Source organism: Struthio camelus, chromosome 1 (assembly GCF_040807025.1).
Source record: "Struthio camelus isolate bStrCam1 chromosome 1, bStrCam1.hap1, whole genome shotgun sequence".
Taxonomy (NCBI): domain Eukaryota; kingdom Metazoa; phylum Chordata; class Aves; order Struthioniformes; family Struthionidae; genus Struthio; species Struthio camelus.
The window spans coordinates 133,566,170-133,577,389 of NC_090942.1; the positions used below are offsets into that span (position 1 = coordinate 133,566,170).

Below are 11,220 nucleotides of genomic sequence, written 5' to 3' on the forward strand. Positions count from 1 at the left end.
TTGGTTCATTTGTTCAGACCTAGTTATTGAGGCATAAATAGTGTGCTATATAACACGGTGAAATGACCTAGCAGTACCTATAACACACAGGTACAGTGAGACCTAGAAAAATAGAGTGCCCGATATTAAAACAGAGAACCAGCATTAACTTTTGATTTCCTTGCTCTGGTTTTATAGAGTTGTGACAAAAAACAAGATTTTTCCCCTTTCACTATAGATTGGAGTTCCATATGTGACTGCACTAGAGGAATATGTAAAGTTTGAATCTTTTCATAAGAAAATCCTAACCTTTCATCTGCATTCTTCCCCCTTTTCCCTCTCCAAAAGAAACCTTCCTCCAAAGATGAATTAATTTTAAGCTATCACAATTAAAAATCACTGTTGCCTTTGAGCTGTTTTGTTTTGAGAATGTGAAAACGTTATGAAAGGGCATGAAAAATGACAGGGTAAGTGATCCTTCCTGAGTCACTGTGGTCCACCACAGGGTATATAATTACATCTTAAAATAAAACAAATACCTACTTGAACCGATGGAGCATAATGGCTGCCTTAGCGCTGCCGTAGATGTGCATGTGAGGACTTAAAGAAACACATGGATTACTGACCCGACAGGCCATAACAGTAATCCAAAATCACCGTTATGGTCTCTACTATAAATCCACCTTATTTCATGGACCGTTGACACAATGGATGGCAACAAGATAGAGGTTTATAACAGAAATGCTGACACAACCTTATCTATAGCGGCGCAAATGGTGCCGCTGCAATTAAACTTTACAACTTGAGCACCACTAGATAAGTTGCTAGTTTTTAATCATATTAATCACTACTTGGATGTTTCAATTGCCATATATTATCAAATAGTGTGCACTATAAAAATAAAAAGATTCCCAAACACTAAAGATCATATCTGTTGTGAAACATAAAAGTATATCCAAACACTTCCCTGGAAATGCAAAAATACTGAAAGAAAACCTTAATCAGTTATCCATTTTTTGCTTTGTTTTAATATATAAGTCGATATAGTAGCCACAGAAAGTATGCTGAATACATTACAAGAATACTAGTGAATAGTAAAAAAGTTTCATTAAGATCTGCCCTGTATGTTTCAAATTTTCCTATCAGCAGTAAAACAAGTCTACTGTATTCAGTGAAAACAACAGTCAGAAGCCTGCTCTTTCACAGGGAGGCACTGAGATTATTCTTCATGCACTGCTGTTCTCCTTAAAAGCTGACTTCCCAGTGTTACTGTGGAGGGGGTGGTGAAACTCTCACTGCTTTCAGTGGTCTGAGATTTGGAGCCTGGGAATGTAAATATTTTCTCCTCACATTTTCTCTTCATTTGTCCGAGTGATTTACAATTTAACCGAAGCAAGGAAAGTTTCCTCTTGAAGAAGCTATATGTGGTGAAAAATGAATAGATTTTGCACTGGAGCTGAAATCTCCTATTTTTATCAAGTGGGTGTTGCTAATTCCAACAATGAAATGAAGCTAGAAATAAAACTTGGTTGCTTACTGCTCTCCATTACCCGAAATTTGCAAATCTTTCCATACTGCATGCCAGCTTACGTTTATCATATAACATACTCCCACACTGCTAATGCCTACTCTTTTAAAGAGCTAGCTTTTTAGACGACTTAGACAATTGTGCTTTCTCAAGATGGATAGTATAGGTACGTAGTGTGTGTGTGTGTGTGTGTGTGTCACCGGAAGTCCTGTAAGTAATTAAAAGGAAAGAGTGTGCCTGTAATTGTGTGTGATGGAAAAGGGTACGCTATGGACATTTCTGAAAATTGTAAGAGCTGTAGCAACACATAGGACTTGCCATAGTGTTATTCTGACCCCTGAAGGATGGAAACAGAGTTAACTTCATATCCGTTTTTCCCAATTTACTCGGTATACTCTGTGAATGTCAAACTCTAAAATACTTTGGCAGGATTTATTAGTGCTTGTCTAGATTTATCTTCAAGAAATATGAAAATAGCCTTGAACTAATGGTAAACTAACTTTAAATTACCAAAGTTTTCAGGGAAGCAGAGAAAAAAATGATTTTTCAGGGTGGTGCCATGGTAAAGTTACTGTGAGTTTGCTAGTGCATTAAGTCTGATAAAGAGTAAGGTATGTGGAAATCATGTTTATTAAGAGATGCAAACCCACTCTGCCCTCACCTCTTTCTAACTGAGAAGTTGTTTAGTGAACTCTTGCTAAAAGGAATCCAGAGTGAAGAAGGGAAGGATATAGGCCAGTGATTATAAGATCGCTCATTTCAGCTGTGATAAGATTTCATCAGGCTTACATTTTTTGCAGAAAATGCATCCATTAGAGGTATGGGGCTTCAGCAGTGCCTGCCTGTCTTCAAGGAGCACTTCCCCCACTCAGAACAGATAGCAATAGTGATGTATGTTTCTAAAATGGGTATTAAAATAAAATCTACCCTGATATTACTATCTCTGTGGACAATTCAGTGTCAAAGGGTTCTCCGAAGTCCTTCTGGGTTAAACTACTGAGTCTTTTATGGCACCTTTGCTCCTCACCCAGTTACTTCTGAGATGCATTTGAAAAGTGTTAATGTGTTACCATTTCATGAGGTTTAACAGTGCGCTGAGGACTCGGGTTTGGGGTTCTTTTGTAAATGTAACAGATAGCTTAGGCTGTTTTATCTGAAAATACTTTTTTCTGAAGTCTGTCATGCTGTACTCTAAATATCAAAAGAATCATACTGCTAAGCTGTAACGCATTCATTTCATACACTCAGACAACAATATCTGTGTTAAGAGCTGCACATACTCAGAGTGAAACAGCGTCAGCTCTACCTTGAAAACCGAAAGAGGGGGTCAGCAGAATTACGTGCTTGGAGGGAGGCAGTGGCGAGGGGGAAGGGAGGAGGATCAATTTTGATTTCAGTTTTGTTCCTCCTCCACTCGGCTGTTGCCATGTACTGACTCGCAGGTTCCCGTGTGACCTTGCTGAGGAGCACTCTGCCGGGGCTGCTCAATGGGCCCATTGTGCGGTGTTGCGGGAGGTTTTTGGGAGCCCCCTCCACCAGCGTGGCTGAATTAGCAGCGAGGCGGCCTGGTGCCTGCATGAACTCCCTGTCCCGGGGAAACTCCACCGTGAGCAAGCTGGTGCCAAAGGCAGCCTGCAAAAGGGGAGCCCGCATCAGGACCTGAGCAAGAATCTCCCATCCTCTGCCCATATCTCCCTTGCCAGCTGCCAGGAGCATTGCAAAGTTAACACAAGTGATCGATACGCTATATGAGTACGTTATTATACTATCGGCGACTGATGCCACTGATGTAATCAAGTTACATAATCATTGTCTTTGCACAAATACATCCATCTTCCTACAGATAGATCTGCATATCTGCTTCCATCCATTATGCATGAACCCACCAGCAGTACATAAGGGTATATATTTTTGCATACACTATATAACTTTAGCATTGCAGTGCATTGTACTGTACAACGTCATCACTACAGATTCTCTCAACCTTCCCCTATTCTCTCTATCAACATTGATTTTACAGAGAAAGACTAAGAATGTGCATTGCTTGGATCCCTTTAAATCTTTAAAGGCTGAAGTCTTCCTTGCTTGCTTGTGTTCTTAAAACGATGATCTCCTGATTTCTCTCCTTTTCTCCCCTTTCTGCTTCACACCACAACTAACGGAGGAATTAATTCACAGGCAGTCCCCCAGCCAGATGCATATATGTATGAAATACCGAAGATAGGATCTCTGTTTGCAATTCTTCAACTCCCATGCACGTGGTCTGAGGTTTCAGTAGGTAAGTTATTGGGTGAAAAAAATATTTTATAGGAGCAGGTGGATGAGAGATTTTTCAGGCTAGTGACATTTGTGATGTTTTTCTACTATTAAGATCAGATTTTTTCCTTACCGTTTCTCAGTTTATAATTTCCTCACAGGATTTACAGGAATAGTTGTAATCCCAAATCACCAGTGGCATTTAACCCCCTTAGAACTAGAGCACTGTAACACGATTAATAAGGATTGCCACCTTGAAGTTTAACAACTTGAAAACCGGGATTTCTCTACCTCCATTGCAGCCACGAAATGCAGCAGAATGCTGCACAGAGTTGAAAACATTTTGTTTTCACAAACGGATGGGATCTGATTTGATATTAAATAGATTCCATCACTAAGAGCCTCTTTACTGTCATATATCCTTTTCAGTCAAATGCATTATATCCAGAAAAAAATAAAAAGAAAAATGAAAGACTCCTTGCCCAGTAGGCTTTTATGGTACTCTCCCAAACCAAGAGGGTGCGAAAAGAGAGGGGGAGGAGGAGATTTTTTGATTTATCACGGAACGCACTCACCAAAATACCTACTGCAGTTATTTCACTCAACTGCCAATAATGGCTAGACCCCTTCACATCAGTGTAATGCAGCAATCATGAAAGTACCCGTTGCAATCGCAAGCCACCAAGTTTAGCAATGCCGGGGCTTTTGCCTTATAGAAAATGACCTTACCCACAAGAGTCTTCCCAAATATTCCGCTCGTGAGATCAGTCAGCAAGGTAATTGCCGGTCATCACAATGCGTATTCGGAGAATCCACGTTTTTTACTCCTCCGGCGGGGCTAGCGGCGAGCGCGGCGGACGCGATGCCCATCCATGCACCGGTGCCAAGTTCACCGCGGGCGCAGGTAATTCCATACAGACTTCGGCGTTCCCCCCCCCCGCCCCCCCTGGAGTCGCCCCTTCCTGGCTAGTTCAGAAAGTGCCCGCGCCGCCGGCGGGAGGTACCATCCAGGTGTGGCGGGGGGGCGGCGGGCGGGGGTGGGGGCCGGCCGGCCTGGGGGCCCCCGCCGCCCGCGGGGAGCACCGGGTCCAGCGCGCCGCCGCCGCCGCGGGCCGGATCCCGGCTGCCTCGCACAAGTATCCGGCAGCCGCCGGTCCAGCGGGGTTTTCCTGGTACTGTGCGGCTATGGGGAAAGCGCTGCTGGGGGAAGGGGTGGGGGGAGGGTGTCTCCCGGGTCCTAGCACCCTCACCGCCTCGCCAAAAGCAAAAATGCGGGGTGGCTCGGGGGGTGGGGGGGGTGGAATTGGGGAAAAATTACAAAAAAAAAAAAAATCTCCAAAGAGAAAAGAAGGAAGGCAAAAAAAAATCTGTTGTCCGCTTGCCCCGAACGGTACTAATCCCCAGTGCAAATGACAAGTGATCAGCAAAGAACAGGAGGTCTTGATTGATAACCACAATCCACCCAAAATATCCTAAGGAACAGAGAAAGAGAGGGAGAGAGCGGGAGGGAGAAACTGCAATGCATAAATGATTCCAGTGTTTCTACAAGATCGGCTCATTTGATTGAATGCATTCTCCGGTTTGCTGCAAGTCATAAAGAAGATACTGTTACTGCCACCCAATGGATACTTCAGTACTAGCCAATCCACGCACCACCACCGGCTTTGCAAGCATTAGTTTTGGAGGCTGTTTTTTGGGGGGGAAGGGCCCTTCGGGAGGGATCCTGGAGAAACTCCGAAATAGCAGCGCTCTCTCCTCGCAGGCACCCACGGCGTTTCCAGGTTAGCTCACCCACACGGCGATGGGACCACATTTTGATGCGCTTTCCAAGGGACAGGGGTAAAAGAGAGGCTGCCTGAAGGCTGCCTGCTTCGCGTACGAGTTGCGCGGGGATCGGTGTATTTCTCCCCTCCGGTTTCCAAAGTGGAATGTTGTTTTAAAAGAGATGATACATTATCTATTCTTGGATTTTTATAAGGCAAACTGTGGGCCTTGCTGTTGCCATGGGATCTTCTTTGTGCGAACTCTCTGAACTGTGTGGGAACAGTTTTATTTCCTTCCCTTCAGATTTTTTTTTCTCCTCTGTAACTCTTCTGAAGATATGCATCAAAATGTAACTATATTATTGCCAATTAAGATTAACAGCAGCTGCAAGGTGCATCTAATTAGGAATGTTAATCACTTCATAAAATAAATAGTCATTTGCAGATGTTTATAATGTTAAACAAATATTCTATAAAGCGTAACTGTGAAATTCTGATGCTCCCCCCAATAAATTTGCTCATATTCATGCACAAACATGCAGGGGAGTACGCACCCCTCGCTCGTCCATCGCAATAGCCCGGTAAATGCACACTCGCAGAAAGAGATACCTAGAGCTGCCTTTATGTTGATAGCTGGGTCAGAGGCATTTCATCATGTGGCAAACCAGTGTCCGGGGTGGGAGGATGAAGGAAAAGGAAACATCTGACCAATGTGAGCTAAACATACACATGTACATTTATGCCTATTTAAATGTTATTCTCTAAAATAGGGACAAAGAGGCTAGGATAACATTCAGTTGTCTCTAACTCTAACCCAGCCTCCTTTGTAGTGAAGTGGGCAGTAGAGAAGAATCCAAAAAATTAAATCTTGTAGCCCCCCAAAGTCTTGTAAGAGAAGAAAAGAGAGGAAGAAAAGAAAAGCAGCATGTGGGAAAGTGTGAATTTATTATGTATCATGATAAAAGATTATCGATAGGCAGATAATGTGCTGTGTAGAGCCAGTGGGCTGTACAGAGCCAGTAGGCGTTGTTGTAAATTAGCGGAGCTCACTAACACCTCCACCCCACCTCTCCTCATTATAACAGAATGGTATTCTTTCTGGTGGATAAAAAATAGAAAAACTGGAAATGAATGTAACAACCAGTAGTCAAAATTCAATTTTAAAACCTAGAAATTAATATGATTGGTTAAACAAGGCATTTAGATACTACTGTGATGAGTGATCCATAAGCGTGGGTAGGTAAAAGAGACAAGAAAAACTTTATGGGATTCTCTTTGTGGAGCAGTATAGGGCATTTTAAGTTAGCTAAATGACTCATTATCTACTTTAGAGAGCTAGTTTAGGTGCTTGATTTAGAAGCCCAGGCTTCCTAGCTGGTTGCAAGAGAGAGAGAGGGAGAGCGAGCGGGACTCCTAACTTCGATTTTCTAAATGACTTTCTGGCAGAGCTTCTTTTTTGCCATTGATGAGGGAACCCAGACTCCCAGCTCAGTTAAACGATGTCAAGACTCTCATTAGCACCCGAACAGAATGATGAGTACTCTAGGCTGTCTGGCAATGGGCAGAGAGCAGGAGGGAGAGACCTGGGCTTAAAATCTGGCTAGACACTCAAAACTTTTGGGTTCCACTCCTGATTTTGTTACCGATTTCTAGCCCATTGATAGGCAAGTCATTTCATCTCTCTGTGCTTTTGTTCCTTCTCTCTATAATGTGAGTTAATACTGTTCTAATTCACAAAGGCACAGTGAAGATAAAAAGGCATTACTGTTTGTGAGGTGTTCATATACTGTGGTCATGGGAGCTATATAAGTTCCCAGAGAGGCTGATTAAGGAACTGGCAGGAGAAAGGGAAAATGAAAAAGGGTGGAAGCCAAAGGATGCGAGCAAAATCGCAAAACCCAATGTAATGGCTACAATGGCTGAAACCAAACTAATAACACAAAAGAGCTCAAGATTATTCACATGTGCAGAGTACATACACACTGATTCTTGGATTCATTCCTGGGTTAAGGAAACTGGCTTCTACTCATTACTCAGTCACTGAATACTTATAAACAGCAACGTTAGTTGCATGGATGCAAGCAAAAGAGACTTTAGTTGTTTTTTTTTTTTTTTTTTCTCTCAGACACATACCGAATCTTTATTTGGCTTTGTACTCCCATTAATAAGTATGGCATGTGCAATACTGCAGGGAATCTCCTTTGCCCTCATCGCAACCTGAGCGTTTTCAAGCTGTTACTTCTAAGTTAAGCAAAATCTCTTTTTTCCAAACAATGTCTTAATTCTGTAGTATCCAATGAGTACTGAATGAGTTAATAATGTAAAGTGCCTCGTACCTGAAGCATGTGCATATTTCTGAGGCATCATGTCCCTTAAAATAAGGAGGTAGAACAAACTGCATCCTCATCTAGCTTTCAGTAAGTAACTTTAAAAGGGTTATTCCATTTAATGTGTGTTATGGAAAGGGAAACAGTGCTGTCAAAGTAAACTTCCTTTTTAAAAAGTCATACATATTTAAAATGAAAAGGCTGACAGAATATGTTGCTGTGAAGTCTGTTAACACCATGCAGAACATTTCAGGTTAGTAAGTTAAATATGCTCAAATAGGTAGCACCCAAAAGTTGATATCATCTATTAGCATCTTCCAGAGACTCCAAAGACTGGATGGGCTTTATTTCCGCCTACCTAGGTGTGAACTTTAGATGTTCAATGATGGTTCCATCTTCTTATTTATTTCTACGTTTTTCACAAGCGCACTGGGAGAAACAGGATAAGTAACACAATATACCAGTACTTTAACCTTTTCTTGCATAACATATACAAAAAATAATGATGTCATACAAATCTAACAGTATGGAAAAAAGTGTAGAGTTTTCTAGACGAAAAACATAATGAAATCAAAATTTCCAAAATACAACTTCACCTCCCCACTAAAAATACTGAATAGCAGACCTGCTCATACAAAAGTCTGCATTAGAACCTTGTAAACATCATCTCAATCTAATTCCTAAATAGTTTCAGTAAACCAAAAAGGCCCAGCATCTTATCTTTTCTTCTCTTCTCCCTTTTTCAAAACACAACTTCATTGATCACGTTACATAATGGTTTCCCTTTTTGGAATTCCGTTTCTGGAATTTTGGAATTCCATTTTTAGAATGGTTAAGTGTCTTTAGCGCTACAGAGAGTATAAGGTAAGCCCTAAATACTATAACCTGATTAAATTCTCTGATTCTCCTTCAATTTTTGTTTATTTTTTTGTATTTTTAACTTACATTTTTACATTAATTTACAATATTGCATGTTATATATGTTATATGCTTTACATATTATGTATCTTTATATTTTTGAATACATCTAGGCAAAACGAGTCAATAGAGCAGACATTTTAAAATAAATAATCCAGGATATTGCATGCAAATTACAAAAGCACTTTCCTCTTTAGAGGAACCTGATTCAAAATACTACATATTTACTTGGGGAACAATAATGATCTCATAGTGAGGGCATTTTATCAGAAAAATTCTAGTTTATATTCCTACCTGAAAATTATATTTTTCTCCACCTACACTACGTATATATTTATACAAGTAGAAGCCAGCTATACTCACTGCTGAACTGTGTGCTCCCAGACACTCCAGTTTTACCATGCTTTTCTTGTTGGTTCCATTTTTGTATGACTAATCCCACACCTTTGTCAGGAGCATGTCAGACAGCTCAGACTATCTGATATACAGCTCTGCCAGGCCTTGCTATCTATATATGCAGCTGAGACAAGTGATCAGTGTAACTGTTAGGCATCAGTTGTAGGTGGCCTGAACAAAGCACTACGACACCTATAGATGAGAAGTGACATTACATAAAAGCTAAATATCTCATTACTACTTGAGTGGGAAGACACTTTCATTCAAAAATGTACTCCTTCAAAACTGGCATTTCATTAATTCTCACTGTTTAAAGAATTATATTAAAAAATTAGCTTAGCTGTCCTGCAACTGCTTTAGCCTATTTCAGCAAAGGATAGTGTCAAGATAATTAAACATTCATCTCTTGCACATTTTAAATTTGGTTAAAATAAATGCTGATTTTCTGTTCCTCTGTTCCCTCAATAGAGTATCTAAACGAAGATAATATCCACCTACACACTGCTTGGAAGGTATAAAATACTTTATCTATTTAAAAAATAATGCTTTCTCATAAGATGGGAAAAATAAATAAAAAATATGGAGTATATTAATTTAGCAAAAGAAGTTTTATATATTTTATGTCAGGATTCTTTTTTTTTTTTTTCTTTTCAAAGACTTAATAGAATGCAGTAAGAACGGATTTTTTTCCTTTTAAAATTTGATTACTTTTACAATATTCTGCAAAATAAGTCTCATCCAGTTCCTGCAAAGTCAATAGAAAGGTTCCTATTACTTCACTGGGAGTTAAACAGGTCTTACATTACTATTATCCACTTAGAGATCAAAAAATAGAGATTTTAGATGTATGTATTGTTTGGAAAAAAGTTACATAAGTACAATTGACCTCAGTTAGAACAATAACACATCTAGGCCAGTTATGTATATGCAACAGTGGCCAGAACAGAACAAAATACAGTAAGGAAAAAAGGGGAAATGAAAGGCAGAGAGTGACACTTTCTTACTATACCTCTCAACTTGTGTCAAGTAATGAATAAGGGATTTTCATTTTTTTCATTAGAAAAGGCCAGTTCATGTAAAGAGAAACAGTTAGAAAGTAAGAGCTAGAGCTGAATTGAATTTCTAAAGAAAAAGAAAAAGAAAAGAAAAGAAAAGAAAAGAAAAGAGAAAAGAAAAGAAAAGAAAAGAAAAGAAAAGAAAAGAAAAGAAAAGAAAAGAAAAGAAAAGAAAAGAAAAGAAAAGAAAAGAAAAGAAAAGAAAAGAAAAGAAAAGAAAAGAAAAGAGAAAAGAAAGAAAAGACCTGAGATATCCAGCTGGTTTGTGAAAAAGTGACTTTTAGCCTATTACATTTTTTTCATTCTAAAAATTGTTGGAAGGTGGAAAATATCCCCCAAAAGCACTTGCCGTGGGTTTTGATTTCTTTCCTGTGTGATGCGAGTGGATACACTAGTGCAGCGTGTTTGCCGCCAGGTTGGCGATGCTCGAAAGACGGTTCCCAGCGAGGCCCTGCAGGTCCTCGTTCCTGACGGGGCGGCGCTACCAAACCCACCCGTGGCTCTTCTGGGACGTACTACGTGAACGAGGGCCAAAAATTCCAGCTGAAAGATTTTCTCAGGAGGACGGCGATGGTTTTGTTGTTGTTGTTGTTGTTGTCGCTCCACGGGCTCCTTGGACAGCCAGGGATCAGGGTGTCAGGGACACGTATCCCTTCCTTGAGGCCTCGGGCCGGGCGCCATTTGAGGAGTGGAGGGGATGCAGAGGGAGGCTCCTCTTCTCTCTTCCGCAGCTCAGGCTCGACGCCCGGCCCTGTGCTGCCCGACTCCCAAATTTGCCGGACTGCAGACCCCATGGCTGCTCCGCTCGTGCCGGAGGCCGGGGCGGGCACGGGGGTGCCATGGGGCCACTGGGGCAACACCTCCCCCCCTGCTGGGCCCATCCCGCAGCGCCCAGGGGCAGCGCTGGTGCACCATGGAAAACTTCTGTTCTTTGGCTACCGGGTCTTCTAGGGACACACGGACTTAGCGCTAAACTGAGTTTTACAATTCTAGTACAG

At 41.1% G+C, this 11,220-nt stretch overlaps 1 protein-coding gene across 1 annotated transcript in view; it reads right to left on the minus strand.

Annotated features, from left to right (window-relative positions):
* Nucleotides 1-4,747, minus strand: part of IL1RAPL1 (interleukin 1 receptor accessory protein like 1) — a 764,216-nt gene extending 759,469 nt beyond the window's left edge. Inside the window, exon 1 of the mRNA XM_009665395.2 lies at nt 4,493-4,747. The gene's annotated coding sequence lies outside the window, so the exon portion shown is untranslated. The remainder of the gene's footprint in view (nt 1-4,492) is intronic.
* Nucleotides 4,748-11,220: the final 6,473 nt, after the last annotated feature.